A 14,939-nucleotide genomic window follows, 5' to 3' on the forward strand; every position below is an offset into this window, starting at 1 on the left:
CTGAGCCGAAGTCGGATGCTTAAACGACTGAGCCACCCAGGCGCCCCCTCTAATCAGCTGATCTTAAAATAGGAAGGGTATCCTGGATTATTTTGTTGGGTCCAGTGTAATCACAAGTGTCCTTAAAAGTAGAAGAGGGGGGCGCCTGGGTGGCGCAGTCGGTTAAGCGTCCGACTTCAGCCAGGTCACGATCTCGCGGTCCGTGAGTTCGAGCCCCGCGTCGGGCTCTGGGCTGATGGCTCAGAGCCTGGAGCCTGTTTCCAATTCTGTGTCTCCCTCTCTCTCTGCCCCTCCCCCGTTCATGCTCTGTCTCTCTCTGTCCCAAAAATAAATTAAAAAAAAAAAAAAAAAAGTGGAAGAGGGAGGCAGAGAAAGAGATGACAATGGGAATAGGGCCGGAGAAGTGTCACGTTGCTGGCTCTGAAAATGGAGGAAGGGACCATGAACCAAGGAATGTCAGCAGTTTCTAGAAAGCGGAAAAGGCGAGGAAATAAATATATCCTTTTCTAGAGCCTCCAGAAGGAAACGCTCACCTGCCAACACTTTGATTTTGGGCTGGTGAGATTTGCAGATGGGAGAGTGGGGCACAGCTGGAGAGGACTATTGCACACACATAAGGCACTTACCTCAAAATGCTCGGTAAATGGTTGACGTAAGGAATGGGCCCGTAGGGTGGATCCCGGACAGGGGGGAGACATGGATGCCTAGTGGCCGTCCCAGAGTCCAGCCCTCGCTGAGAGAGTTGGGCTGAGCGGGTAGTCCTTGGGGCCCGCACATGGTCACCGCGCAGAGAGCTGGCGGGTATCAGGAGCCAGTGGAGGAATCTGTCCCTCGATTGAGGACAGGATTAGAGGGTCAAAGTGGAAAAGCGGGGACTGGGCCCCAGGCTGTGTAAAGGGGCCATCAGAGCCGAAGGTGGGAGGATCAGGCACAGGTCCTCGCGTGGGGTGTAAGCCGGGGTAGGGAGCGGGGTTGGTCCAGAAGGCAGGCCTGATTCAGGTGGTGCCGGTGGGTTTGGGGCATGACTGGTGGTTCAGGCCTGCTGGGGGGAGCCGCAGCCCAGCTTGCCGAGAAGGAACCCATCAGCCAGTTTATCATGGGCAGCTGCTGATGGCTCGCAGTGGCTCGCTATGCCAGACTTGCCTCAGATATTCCTGTTTAACAGTGCATGTCATTTTAACATGAAAAGGTGAAGTTGCATTTAAGGTGGCAGTTTTGAGAAGGAAAACCTCACGGTCACGAGGAAGTAAGATGTCACCTGGACGGCCATGCACGTGCCTCACCTGCTCACAAAACCCCGCACCCCCGGAAGGTCTCCCATCTTCCAGCCCCCATGCCCTTAAGTGTTCCCTAGGCTTTCATTACAATTCTTCCACTTATTTTCTGCGTGTGCTGGGCCAATTTATTTCTTTTCTTTTCTTTTTCTTTTTCTTTTTTTCTTTTTTAGCAAAAACTCATATAATACTTGATATGTACTAGGCACTGTTCTAAGTGATTTACAAATATTAATTCGTTTAATCACCGTAATCCTTGACATTAGTGCTGCTGTCTCCATGCTATAAATGTGGAAAATGAGGCAGAGGGAGGTTAAGGAATTTGCCCAAGACCACATGAGCCTCAGGCTGTCTCAGCCATTAAACGGAGATAGAGATGTGAGTGTCCTCCCCACGGCACTTCCCAGCCCTGGGACTATGGACACTTGCTGTGAGGGCTGCCTTGTGCATTGTGAGTTTTAGCGGCATCCCTGGCCTCTACCTGAGAGATGAAGTAGCAAATCCCCTTCCTAAGTTGTGACAAACAAAAGTGTCTTCAGACCTTGCCAAAAGTTCCCTGGGGGGCGAAATCAACCCAAGTTGAGAACCATTGCTCTCATGGGATCTGGCGAGGATTAAACAGGGGTAATGCACGTAGAGTACCTTCACATACTCGCTTCTCTGCCCCTTCTAAATCTATACTCTTCGTTGTTTTTTTTTAACCTGTACGCTTTGAATTATGACTCTTCAGAACTCTCTTTCTCTTTCTGTTCCTTTCCCGATCTTGAAGCTGTGCCCACCTCAATGTAGACTGTGTGCATGACAGCTTGTTTGCAAACCCGAAGCTGGTTCCAGGAGTCCGATCGACATTCTAGTCCCATCTCTTCCATTGACACGCAGTGTGGCCTTGGCTGAACCCCTCTCCCTCCCCGAGCCTCAGTTTCCCCATGTGTACACTGAAGGGGCTGACCTAAAAGCTTTCCAAAGGATCTTTTTGCTGCAGAAATCAGTGACTGGGTGATTCATACCAAATACCAACAGATTCCCCTCACAAAGTCCAAATTCTTCCAGAGACTTAGTCATTCCAGGGTTTGAACTTTCTCGCAAAAACCATTTGAAAAATTCTTCCAGCTTAAAAAAAAAAAAAAGGCTATTAAAAGAAAGTAAAAGTTTCAAAACCAAATCCTAAGCAAACAACCCCGAAAACAATACACACACGCACACACACGCTCACAGCACCCAAGGTAACACTGAGAACAGGATATGAAACCTTGCAGGCCGGCACTAAGAAATGATTCACAGGCTTTTCGAGATGCTTCTATTTCAAGGCATGATCCGCCCACTGGATCTGGTGGCTCCAAAAACAAAATAAACCTTAAAGAAGGCTGCCGTTTCTTATCTCAACACACAATTAGCCTGGCCAGCATCCCCAGATCTCAAGGGCTCCAGCCAGAAGACAAGGTTGAGTCCTGTGAATTCCCTTTCTGTTCTATTTCAAGTCTCAAGCCGCTGGCTTGTTTAAAGAAAGTCGTTTGCATCCACCTTTGGTTGGCTGAGTTTAAAGCAACACCGCCTCAACTTATGTGAGTTTGTAAGTTTAGTTTAGCAAGGCCTCTGTGTGGCTCTGTCCTGCTAGATTCCAGGCTGGTCATTCTAGCAGCTGTCTACAACTGAACAGTCCTGCCTGGCTTGGGGGTTGTGCGTATCAGTATTATACTTGCCCCAGGCCAGGAAACATTCATTTTAGCACGCTGCTCGAAGTTTCATGCTCTCGTGTAAAATAGAATTATAGAAGTATTTATTCACTCAATGAAATGCTTATTGAGTGCTTACTGAGCGAGACACCAGGGTGGCACTGGCTAAGATACAGCCCCTGCCTCCAGAAAGCCTTGTCGAGTAGGAAAGGCACCCGAGTGAAATTTAGCGGGAACCTATGGAACTATTCCATACAGGAAATGCCCTGCAGAAAAAGTGATACTCACTTTGGAGCACAATTTAAAGAAACACAAACACTTGTGATATGGTTAAAAACATTCTTATCTGTGCTTACCCTTGATTGCTTCTTTTGGATTTAGAAAATTTCTCTCAGTGGTGCGCCAGTTGACCCCCACCCAAAAGCCCAGAATGCCGCAGAAAGGATCTAGCCCAAACCTACTTTTCTTACCAGCTGATTTCCTCACCCCCCAATCTTACATCCCCACCACCACTGCTCCACAGAATCTTCCCTCCTCCCCCTCTTATCTGTCCTCCAGGGTCTGATTCCAAGCCCATTTCCCCAGGAAAAGCGTTTGCAGACCTCCTGGCCGTGTCCCCACTATTCCTAAACACACGGATCCCGTGCTTTCTTCTTGGCTCTGAGCCTGTCCTGCCTTGTGACCTCTCTTGTATTTCTGTCCTGAACTTTCACCTAACTTGTGAATTGGGAGAAAGAGGATAAGAACGGACAGTAAGTGCTTTTGGTGCCAGGCGTCTTGTTAGTCCCTCATGGCACATAGAAAGGGTTCAGTAAATATTTGCTGGCTGGATGCCTGAGAGATTTCACTTAAATATAATAACGACGGTGAGGCAAACGCTCTTAGTATTCCCATTTTACAAATGAGGAAACTGAGGCACAGACAGGTTAAAGCCTGCATTTGTGTTCTTTCTGCCTCCAAAGCTGAAGTTCGGGCTCATTCTTCAGTTCTGTGCTGCTTTTCTTCAAATATATATTTTTTCCCTAAATATCTTGTGTGTGGTGTTTAATAAATATCTATTGATTGATAGGACACATACCGTGCTCCCTTCTTTCTCCATCCTGGACATTATTACTTGCCATCTTTTGTGGTTCATAGTCTTTATTTCTATGCTTGGTTTATTTATTTATTGTTCTAATGTTTATTTATTTATTTTACTTTACATCCAAGTTGGTTAGCATACAGTGCAATGATGTTTATTTATTTTTGAGAGAGAGACACACACACAGAATCCGAAGCAGGCTCCAGGCTCTGAGCTGTCAGCGCAGAGCCCGACAGGGGCTCGAACCCACAAACCATGAGATCATGACCTGAGCCGAAGCTGGATGCTTAACGGACTGAGCCACCCAGGCACCCCTCTATGCTTGGTTAAAAAACCATCCCACTATGATCTGTGCCTGTCTGCCTGTCCCACAAGACCACGGGCACCATGAATGCAATATACCTGCTGTGCCCAGGGCTGGCACGGTGTGCTCAACGAAGATTTGCTGAACCAGGGTAGTGGTGGTGATGTGGCATGTTGCATTATGTCCCCCAAAAAGATGTGCTCAAGTTCTAACCCTGGTACCGGCGAATGTGACCATGTTTGGAAATGGGGTATTTGCAGATGTAATTAAGTTAAGGATCTCAAAATGAGATCATCCTATATTTAGGGTGGACCCTCAGTCCAAGGACTGGCGTCCTTCTATGAGACAGGAAAGAGAGATCTGAGACACAGAGACACAGAGAGAAGAAGGCCAAGTGAAGACTGAGGCAAAGATTGGAGTCACAGGGCCCGAGGACGAGGAATGCTGACCTTTACTGGCGGCCACTGAAGCTAGAAGTGAGGCATAGAGGCGAGGATTCTTTCCCAGAGGCTCTGGAGGAAACAAACCGTGCTGATACCTTGCTTTTGGACTCCCCACCTCCACAACTGTGAGAGAATCCACATCTGTTGTTTGAAGCCCCCGACTTTGTGGTTGTTTGGTTACAGCAGCCCTAGAAGACGAACACAGGGTTTGAGCAGGTGGATAATCCTGGCTGAGAAATTCAAGGCTTAAGGGAAACAGCCTCCACTTTGGGGTCTCACCAACCTGGCTCTGGCACGTATCTATTCTATGGGCTGGATGGATGACTTCACTCTTCTGAGCCTCCATTTCTTTCTGTGCAAAATGGAGAGAGTCATAATTATAGCTAACATCTTTTTTTTTTCTATTTTATTTTATTTTTATTTTATTTTATTTTTATTTTATTATTTTATTTTATTTTATTTTATTTTATTTTATTTTATTTTATGTTACTTCTTTATCATGCTTACGTGTACTCTTTAATATATAGCTAACATCTGTAGAATGCCAGGCAGTGGGGTAAGCCCTTGCCAGGTTTCCTAAGAAGGCCTGGGTAATAGGCCAGGTATAATCCTTAATAGAAGACACTGGGTTTGAAATGTATAACCTCGCCTTGCCCTGTGTGAAGAATTCTCCACCGGGCATTGTTTTGCTTCGACACCAATAATGTGATAATTCATGAAAAGAGCATAGGCGGAGTTGGACAGCACCGGGATCAAATCCTGACTCCGGTATTCGCCCAGTGCGATCTGGCCTGCCCCTCCGAGCCTCGGTTTCAGCATCTGTAAAACGGGGATGGTGCTGGTCCCTACTTCATAACACGGAGGCGATGATTGGATTAAATGGTATAAGAGAGTTCATGTGATCACGAGCTGTGCTGTAAGAGCAGTGCTGGTCCTGGTTCGTAGGAGATCGTTTATCGGGAGGAAGGGGCTGCTGCTGGGGCTGAAGATGACGATTCAGGAGGGGACAATCCGGAACAGCAAGCCAGTGAGAAAGGACTACAACAGCTGGCGGCTGATTTTCCCAGAGGGGGACTGAGGGACAGCGAGGGCCTCTCGGGCAGCTGCTTCCTGGGGTTGTGATGTCACCAGCCCATCCAGGAGGCCACGGTACCAGTGCCTGTCACTGCCTCCCAGCTGGCCGGCTCCGCTTCCGGCGCCCCGAGCTTGCCCTTGCCTTCTTTCTCATGACCCTTGGGAGGCAGCTGGACTGTGGCTCAAGGAACAACTCTCATCTGCAAATGGGGAGGGCAGGGGCCCCTCGCCGCCCCCCAGGGCTCCTGCACCTTGGAGGGCCCCTAAACAGTGCCTCTTGTCCAGTGGTTTTCAAACCGGGTTCCTCTAAGCCCTGGGATCCCACGGAAGTGCCTCAGGGACCACTGAGGGAAGGGAGGGGGCAGGGTGGTGGAAGCAAGGGGTACACTAAACAGACCTGGTTCTCAAGCCACGCCTCCCTCCCCCCTCCCTCCCCCCCTCCCCCACCCCAGAACAGCCCCGCTCCTACCTTGTTTATGCATTGGACCTTCATATAAAATGTAATTTCTGAAAAAAAATATTCTGTGACAAAAGAAAGTTAAAAAACTTTTGATTCTTTATGGCACGTGAACTATATCTCAGTTTAAAAGAGGGGCGCCTGGGTGGCGCAGTCGGTTAAGCGTCCGACTTCAGCCAGGTCACGATCTCGCGGTCCGTGAGTTCGAGCCCCGCGTCGGGCTCTGGGCTGATGGCTCAGAGCCTGGAGCCTGTTTCCGATTCTGTGTCTCCCTCTCTCTCTGCCCCTCCCCTGTTCATGCTCTGTCTCTCTCTGTCCCAAAAATAAATAAACGTTGAAAAAAAAAATTTAAAAGAAACCAAAAAGCTAAAAAAAAAAAGAGAGAGAGAGAGATTAAAAAAGGGGGGGGGCGCGCCTGGGTGGCTCAGTTGGTTAAGCGTCCAACTCTCGATTTCGGCTGGGGTCATGGTCAAGGATCTTGGGATCAAGCCCTGCCTTGGGCTTCTTGCTGAGCATGGAGCCTGCTTGGGATTCTCTCTTTCTCTCTCTCTCTCTCTCTCTCTCTCTCCCCACCCCCTGTGTTCTCCCTCTCTCTCTCAAAAAAAAAAAAAAAAAAGGTATTAAAAAGAAACCAAAAAGCAAACCGTCCAATCTCTTCTAGCCCTTTTGTTTTCTAGATGGGAGACTGCGGCCAAGTGAGGCGCAGCAGCCCCTTCACGGTCTCCCCACGAATCAGGGATAGAATTGGGAACCAGGCCTCCTGCCACAGACAAATGCTGTCTCTACGCCATGTGGTACCAGGAGGGGGTGGGGGCAGAGAGCTCTGACTGCCGCATCTGACAATCAATCACCACCTCATCCCTTCACTCTTGGGGGCACGGCTCAGTGGGGCCAGCTCGGTGACCCACACGGGCACGCTTGAGGCTCAACATGTAAACCTCTTGCCTCCAGAGCCTCCATGACCCTCCTTCGGGAAAGCAGGTACAGGCACCAGAAGACAACTCCTGGGAAGATGGAATTTATTAGTTGTTCTTTCAACTAGTATTTAAAAAAAATTTTTTTTAATGTTTATTTATTATTGAGAGACAGACACAGAGCATGAGTGAGCAGGGGAGGGTTAGAGAGATGGGGGAGACACAGAATTCGAAGCAGGCTCCAGGCTCTGAGCGGTCAGCACAGAGCCCGACGCGGGGCTTGAACTCACGGACCGCGAGATCATGACCTGAGCTGAAGTCAGAGGCTCAACTGACTGAGCCACCCAGGCGCCCCTCAACTAGTATTTTTTAAGCATCTACTATGTGCTGGGCATTGTACTTGGCTTTGGGAATCGAGGAGGGACAGGGATGTCAGGCTCCAGCTCATCTGGAAACTTACTTTTGTATGGGAGAGGCTGATCCTAGACAAGCAAATAAGTCAATGGGAAAATGTCCGCGTAAGTTCTACGATGGAAATAAGAGGAGTGATGAGGTAGAGAAAGAACATGTTTCTAATTCAATTGGGCAATTAGAGAGCATCCTCTAAAGAGGCAATATTTTGGGGCGCCTGGGTAGCTCAGTCAGTTAAGTGACTTCAGCTCAGGTCATGATCTCGGGGGTTTGTGAGTTCGAGCCCCACGTCGGGCTCTGTGCTGACAGCCCAGAGCTGGAGCCTGCTTCGGATCCTGTGTCTCCCTCTCTCTCTGCCCCTCCCCCACTCACGCTCCGTCTCTCTTTCTCTCTCTCTCAAAAAATAAATGAACATTTAGAAAAATTGAAAGGAAAAAGAGGCAGTATTTGAACAGAGACTTCAAAGAGGTGAGGACCTAGGGGATTGATCCTAAGGGATTCTCTGTGGTGGCCAGGTGTGCTGTGTGAATGCCAGACGGCAGTGGGGAGGGGCAAAACCGGTCCCCTGAGCCCCCACCTGTGTTACAATTCGCTTATTACTACACGCATACAAATACGGTGTGCGCATATTCACGTGTCTGTCTCCCGACTCGTGTTCCCCGATGGGACTGACCCTTCACACTGTGTGTAACGCTTGCAACGCGCTGTGTCCCCTTCTAGGCATTTTGATGTGTTGCTTCATTAATCCTCATAGCAGCCCTGTCAAGAAGGCATCATTATTCCCACTCTTTTACCAAGGCTCTTTTACCTGAGGCTCAGAGAGGTGAACAGACTTGCCTGAAGTCACACAGCCAGAAAGTGGTGGAGCTTTCTAGAACTTGGATCCAGTGAATCCAGGGTCTATGGTTTTTCGGGTTATTTTTTTTTTAAGTTTATTTATTTATTTGGGCGGGGGAGGGGCAGAGAGAGAGAGGGAGAGAGAGGATCCCAGGCAGGCTCCCCATTGTCAGCTCAGAGCGTGGTCTATGGTTTTAACCGTTGCCCACCTTTGCCTAATCCACCGTCTGCCCACAGTAGGTGTTCAACTAGGCGGATGTCTGCTCGCGTTCGGGGAGACGGAGCTCTGGCCAGCTGTTCAGCATTCCCGGAGCCTTGGCACGACACTCCCCTTGAGTGGCACACGAGGTCTTGTGCTTACCTTTCCCTGCCTGGCTTCCACCGACCTTCCAAAATAAATCCCCGATGTCCCAAACCGGGAGGGAAAAATGAATGTGCCGGCAGGAGTCACGACAGTGTCTGCAATCATCTCTGTGGATTGTGAAACTAGACAAGTTCTGAGACCATGACTCACAAATTTTACGTCAAGAAGGAAATTACAAACGAGCAAAAGCCAGGAGCACCGTTTCACAGAGCATCCTCCCCTGGTTGTGTCACCGTGGGCCCCTGACCCTATGTTTTAGTCACCGCAGGCAGCTGGAATACAGATGGGAGCCCCGTGTCCCCTCCCCCCCGAGATCAGCGCCTCCTTCTCCCAGGTCCTCTCTCCCTGAGTTGGGTTTTGTGCTTCCCACGATACTCCCTGATCCTCCTGGACTTTCCAAAGACGACAGTTCCTGGGGGGAGGCCTGGGTTCAAATCCTGGCTCAACCATTTACCAGTGAGTGCCTTTAGCAAGTTTCTGGACCTCAATGTCCTCAGTCAGGGACTAGCTGCGATGACAGATGCCCATCGCCAAGAGGGCAGCGTCCCTGTGTATGTGTTCATTGCTCTATCTCCAGGGCTTGGAATGGTACCCGACTTCAATTACTGACTATTTGCTGGAGGAATGAAAGTCCCAGCACAGCGCCTAGACATTTGGTAGGTGCTCAGTATCTGGTGACTGTTTTTATTACCACTAATTCCTGAAGGAGAGCCTACTCACCAGCTGACCTCAGAATCCTCCTGCTCAGCCCATATCCTTCTCAGGATCACTGAATAAGCTGATGTAGCCATTGGTCCTGGCTCATTTTACTAGTGTGAGTCAGGCTCCCAGAGCCTGGACACCTGGGCTGGTAAGAAGGGGCTGGGCGGACAAGACCCTGCTCTTGCAAAATTCAGGAAGAGAATTGGGGCACCGAGGCATCTCCGATGGCTGCTACCTGTGGGGCCCAGCCGGGCAAGCAGCTCTGCCAGGAATCCTCTCCCAGGCTCCTCTGCCCAAGGGTGGTCTCACTCCACCCCTCTGGAGATTCCCCTAACACTGGTCTATCCTTCAGGATACAGGAACCTTCTTTCTGCAGCTGGGGTGGGGGGCAGACAAGAGAGCACCTCGATAAAAATAGGGAAACTGGCTCATTGCATCAGCCAAGGTTCCAGCAGGCCGAAGGGGCCATTGGAGAGAGAGTTTAATGGAGGGCCTTAATCCCTAAAGGGGTTGGTACGGATGGAGGGGCACCCAGGACTACAGCAGGGAGCCCTGGCCTCCGTAGCCTGGAGGGGCGAGGGGCAGCTGTGGGAAAGGAAGTGTGGTCTTAGGTAGAAGAACTCTGCACAGTCAACCCAGCCAGTGGGGAGGGAGGAGACGGGGCAATAAATACCCAACCTCTCTCTTCCTTTTGACACCAGTCTTTTGCCCGTACTTCTTTGGCCAAATCCAAGTGGAGGCCAGAGAACAGAGAAGCCCAGGCTCTTTCCTGGGCAGGCACGTGGAGAACACACAGCATGCCCTGCTTCTGTTTTGCTTTTGTCTTTAGCACATCTATGCTTGAGGGACTTTACACACGTTATTTCACTATTATGTGTGCTACATATATTCTGCCAGTTGCTCTGAGAAGTGAGGAAATCAAAACTCAGAGACGTGAGGTGACTTGTCCAGGTCTTCTGATCCAAAACACGGTCTTTCCTTCCTTCCTTCCTTCCTTCCTTCCTTCCTTCCTTCCTTCCTTCCTCCTTCCTTTCTTCCTTCCTTCCCTCCCTCTTTCCCTCCCTCCTTCCCTTCCTTCATTCCCTTCCCTTCTTTCCTTCCCTCCCTCCCTCTGTCCTCCTTCTCTCCCTCCTCCCTTTCCTTCCTCCTCCCTTCCCTCCTTCCTGCCTTCCTTCCTTCTCTCCCGCTTTCCTTCTTTCCCTCCCTCCCTCCTTCCTCACCCCCTCCTTTCCTTCCTTCCTCCCTCCCACCCTTCCCTCCTTCTTTCTCCATGTTCTAATGGAGTCTTTGGAGTGGGATGGGAGATAGGGAGATATTTAAATATCTGAAAAGCCAAAGAGATGCAAAGCACAACCTCACCTGGATGGACCAGTATCTCCACAGAGCTTGGGGGAGCCAAATGTAGGCTGAGGTGCAGCCCCGTGTCAGCTGAGGAGGGGAGGCCCCACAGGAGTCCCAGCAGCGAAGCTTCAGGAAGCCCATTGTTTTCCAGTGGGCAGGGTCAACATTATCAGCAAATTACTGCTTTATTATAAAAGGATATCATTCAGGAACAGCCAAATGGAAGAGATGTGTGGGGCAATGTATGTGAAAAGGAGCACGGAGCTTCTGTGTCCTCTCCAGGCCACTCTTCCCAGATCTCCGGGCGTTGACCAGCCCGGAAGCTCCCCGTGTTCTGTCCATGTGGCATGATTCTGACAGAGCCTCCCTGACTTTCTGGCTGATATGTTCTACTTTCCAGGGGAAATCTCTCTGGAACAGGTGATGCTCAGTTTCAAACAGGAAGTTCAGGGGTCAGGGAGGACTGGTGGGAGGAGGCAGATGTTTTGTATTGTGGAGCATCTTTGGTGCTCAAACTATTCCAGGGGCCACCCCTGTGGTTGAGTCTCATTATTCTGTGACTCAATAGCTGTGAAATGGACAAGGGCAAGGGGAGCGGGGGCTGGGTGTGGAGGGACATTGCCCGAGGCGATCAGTGAGGAAGTAGGTAATTACTACCTGGCCGTTCCTCCAAAGAGGTATCTATTACGATGGTCGTTGTGGCTCTTTCTCTAACTGTGAAAAACTGAAAACGTCTAAATGTCTATCATCCAGTGTTTTGACGGTACCTGGGGCTTAATGTATAGAGGTGACTGAGCGCCAACACAGTGAGGCCACAGCCATTGAAAGACGTTTTATTACTTATAATTCCAAAGAGGAGGGGCGCACCACACCACACGAGGCCACACGCGGTAGCACCAGGGTCCGTGGGGAGGCAGAAGGAATGAACCTCGGCTGTGGTTTCCTTGGTAAGGAATGGGCGAGCTAGGGTAGGCAAGTTCGAGCTTGAATGGTGTCGGCAGGCTTTGGGCTATCAGGTGGTGCCTAGTTATCCAGTACCCGGCCCTGGGGTGAGTTAGGGCAGGGGAAATACTGACTTGGTGTGTGAGAGTTAGATAAGGTGGTTGGGGGTGTGGGCTCCAGATCGGTTTGTTTGTATATGAAAGGTCTGTTCTCAGGCAAATTGTCTGCTATCTCTAGGAATTAGCTAGCCTTAGGAGGGGCAGTTTCTCCAAGATTGGGAAGATCCTTGGTGGCGGGGCGGGGGGATCCGAGCCTCATGACATACAGGTAACAGGGAAGCAGGACTAAAAACGCAGTACAGTCATACTTTGGGATACTATACAGGAGTTAAACAGGTAGGTCTCCATGTTCTGACATAGGTGGCCTCCGAGATGTTGCTAAGTAAAGAAAACACGTTTTGGAACAATACTTAGCCATAAGATTCCATTGACATGTGGAAAAAATAAACACAAAGTGAACCTTAAACTTCTATACGTCTATACGGATGTGTGCGGGGCACAGGAAAATAGAATAGACACCAAACTAGCACCAGTGAGAAGGAGGTCTTGGACTGTTGCCTGTATGTCCAAAAATTTAAAATAAGCACATATTCACGTATTGTCTAAATAATTAAATAGAAAGGAATTCATTTCAAAACCAACCTGGGGGTGGGGGGGGGTGGGGGAACTTGAGTGAAGGGGGTCAAAAGGTGCAAAGTTCCAGCTATAAGTTCTGAAGACGTAATGTACAGACAGCAGGATGACTCTAGTTTATCAGAGTCTATTGTATATTTGAAAGCTGCTAAGAGACTAGAACTTAAAAGTTCTCATTAAGGAAAGAAACTTGTAACTATGTGAGGTGGTGGGTGCTAACTAGACTTATTGTGGCGATTATTTCACAATATATACATATATCAAATCATTATGTTGTACACCTGAAACGAATACGATGTTATATGTGTGCCAATTACACCTCAATAAACCTATCAAATTGATACCAAATATCAATTACCTCCAGATAATATCAAATCTATGTGATGAATAAAATGATGGGGAAGCAAGGAGACTGGCTGGTGGAAGCAGAGAGGAGTCCCTCACCCTGATTAGGCAACCAGGGAGGGCTTCCTGAAGGAAGTGAGTCCAGAGTTATGTTTTGAAGGAGGGTGAAAATTAGCCAAATGAAGAAACGAATATACTAAAAAAGGGAACAGTAGGGAGGAGGGGAAGAACAGAGGAGCGTAAGATCTGAGAGGAAGAAAGGTGAGGGGTGAGGCTGGAGAAGTGGGTAGGAGCAGATCTTGAGGGGCATCAAAAACCCAGCTGAGAGGTGTAATTTCCTCCCAGAGGGCAATGAGGAGCCTTGGAAGGGCCTTCAGCCTTGCCTACAGGGGTCCAGGAGGGGAGGCCAGGCAGTAAATGGGATGGGCAGGAGTGAGGCTAAGGGTCAGGGCTACCCCTCTCCCCGTCAGCACGCTAGAGCACACATGGCTTTCCCCCTGAGCTCTACCGCAGAGACCCTCAAAACTGAAGGTTCATCAGAATCACCAATCACCCCTAAAAGGGTTTAGTAGATCTGGGGGGGGGGGTCCCAAGAATTTACACTTTATTTCTTTAGTTAGCGATTTAGTTACTTATGTTTAAGTGATCACCCAACCAATGTGGGGCTCGAACTCAAAACCCCGAGATCAAGGGTTTCATGCTCTTCCGACTGAGTCAGGCAGGAGTCCCCAGAATTTCCATTTTTTAACTAGTTCTCAGGTGATGTTGCTGGTTGGGAGGACCCCACTTTGAAAACTGCTCTCTAACATACCTTCCCATTCTCACCCAAAGGCCTTTGCACCTGCTATTTTCCTCTCCTTGGGGATGCTCTCCCTTGGATCTTTGTCACCTCCTCGGAGAAGCTTTCCTTGACCACTCACGTACTCTAGCCCCTAGGTCACTAACATCTTGCCTGTTTTGTTTTCTGTACAGCACTGGTCATGCTTAGAAATTATCCCGTTACTGTATTTATTGACTTCTTTATTTGTTGTGTGTTTGCCTGTCTTAGAATGCAAGGCTCCGGGGGTGGGGTGGGGGGGCAGGGATCTTTCCCTGGGGACCCAGGACAGTGCTTAGCATGCAGTAGATTCACAGGAGATTGTTTATTAAATGAAAAGCAGGTAGGGTGGGCTTCTATCACCTGGGGAATCTGCTGGGGGTTTCTCGCAGTGGAGGCCCCAGTGATGGGCACCAGAGGAGGAAGATGTTTGGATATTGAACTGAGTGGTTGACACAGGTTAGAAAAAGTCATCCTCTTTGGGGGGGGGGGGGGGACAGGGTGGGGTGAGATAGAGTTTAAAATAGGTGACCTTTCAAGCAGATGTGGGAGGAAGGAAGGGCCCACTGACATCACAGCTGAGAGGCCCAGAGCTCCGTTGTGGTCCAGGGACTGGGGCCACTAGAGAAGGCCCCCGGCCTGAGTCACTCCCACCTATAAATCAGGAGACCAGGCCAAGCCTGGAGGTGGGGGTGGGAGGGTGGTCCTGGGGGAGTCTGGGGACAGGGAGAGGTGGCAGTGGCTGCCCAGCCTGGGTCCCCCTTCTTTCTTGCCTCAGCCCTCTCCTGCACTTGCCCACTGCATTATGGAGGCCTGGGTAAGACACAGGTCCTCAGTTTCCTCATCTGGGAAATGGGGGGAAGGGAGGAAGGAGGAAGTCCAGGCTTCTCCGCATGCCACGGTTGACCTCGCCCCAGCTATTTACCTCATATGTGCCTGCAGTTCTGCAACCAGTCCTGCCTTAGGCTTCCATTTGAGCTCTTTGTCCAGTTCCCTCTACCCTACACACACACACACACACACACACACACACGGCCCTGCCCTCCTTTTCTAAGCTGATGTTCTTCATCCTCCAGGTTCAGGGTGCTGGGTACGGGTAGAACAACAGCATGGGCTTTGGAGCCTGACAGAGCTGCTTCCGGATCTGGCTGTCCCTGATTCCCCCTGTGAATCTTCACTCTTTTGACCTCAGCTTCCCTCCCTGTAGAGTGGGTATATCTATTGCTTCTCTGCCTTTTGGCTAAGATCAAGTGTAGAGTGGCTATCTC

General features: G+C 49.7%; 1 long non-coding RNA gene across 2 annotated transcripts; it reads right to left on the minus strand.

Annotated features, from left to right (window-relative positions):
* Nucleotides 1-354: 354 nt before the first annotated feature.
* LOC115521572 lies at nucleotides 355-9,669 on the minus strand. Of its 2 annotated transcripts, XR_003971110.1 has the most exons (4): nucleotides 8,678-9,669; nucleotides 5,059-5,127; nucleotides 4,782-4,963; nucleotides 355-2,384 (listed from the first exon to the last, which is right to left on the minus strand). It is a non-coding gene; the product is annotated as an uncharacterized LOC115521572 (long non-coding RNA). The 2 variants fall into 2 exon arrangements; XR_003971109.1 differs by lacking the exon at nucleotides 8,678-9,669 and having other exon boundaries at nucleotides 5,059-5,185.
* Between the last annotated feature and the right edge of the window lie 5,270 nt (nucleotides 9,670-14,939).

This window comes from Lynx canadensis, chromosome C1 (genome assembly GCF_007474595.2).
Source record: "Lynx canadensis isolate LIC74 chromosome C1, mLynCan4.pri.v2, whole genome shotgun sequence".
NCBI classification, from domain to species: domain Eukaryota; kingdom Metazoa; phylum Chordata; class Mammalia; order Carnivora; family Felidae; genus Lynx; species Lynx canadensis.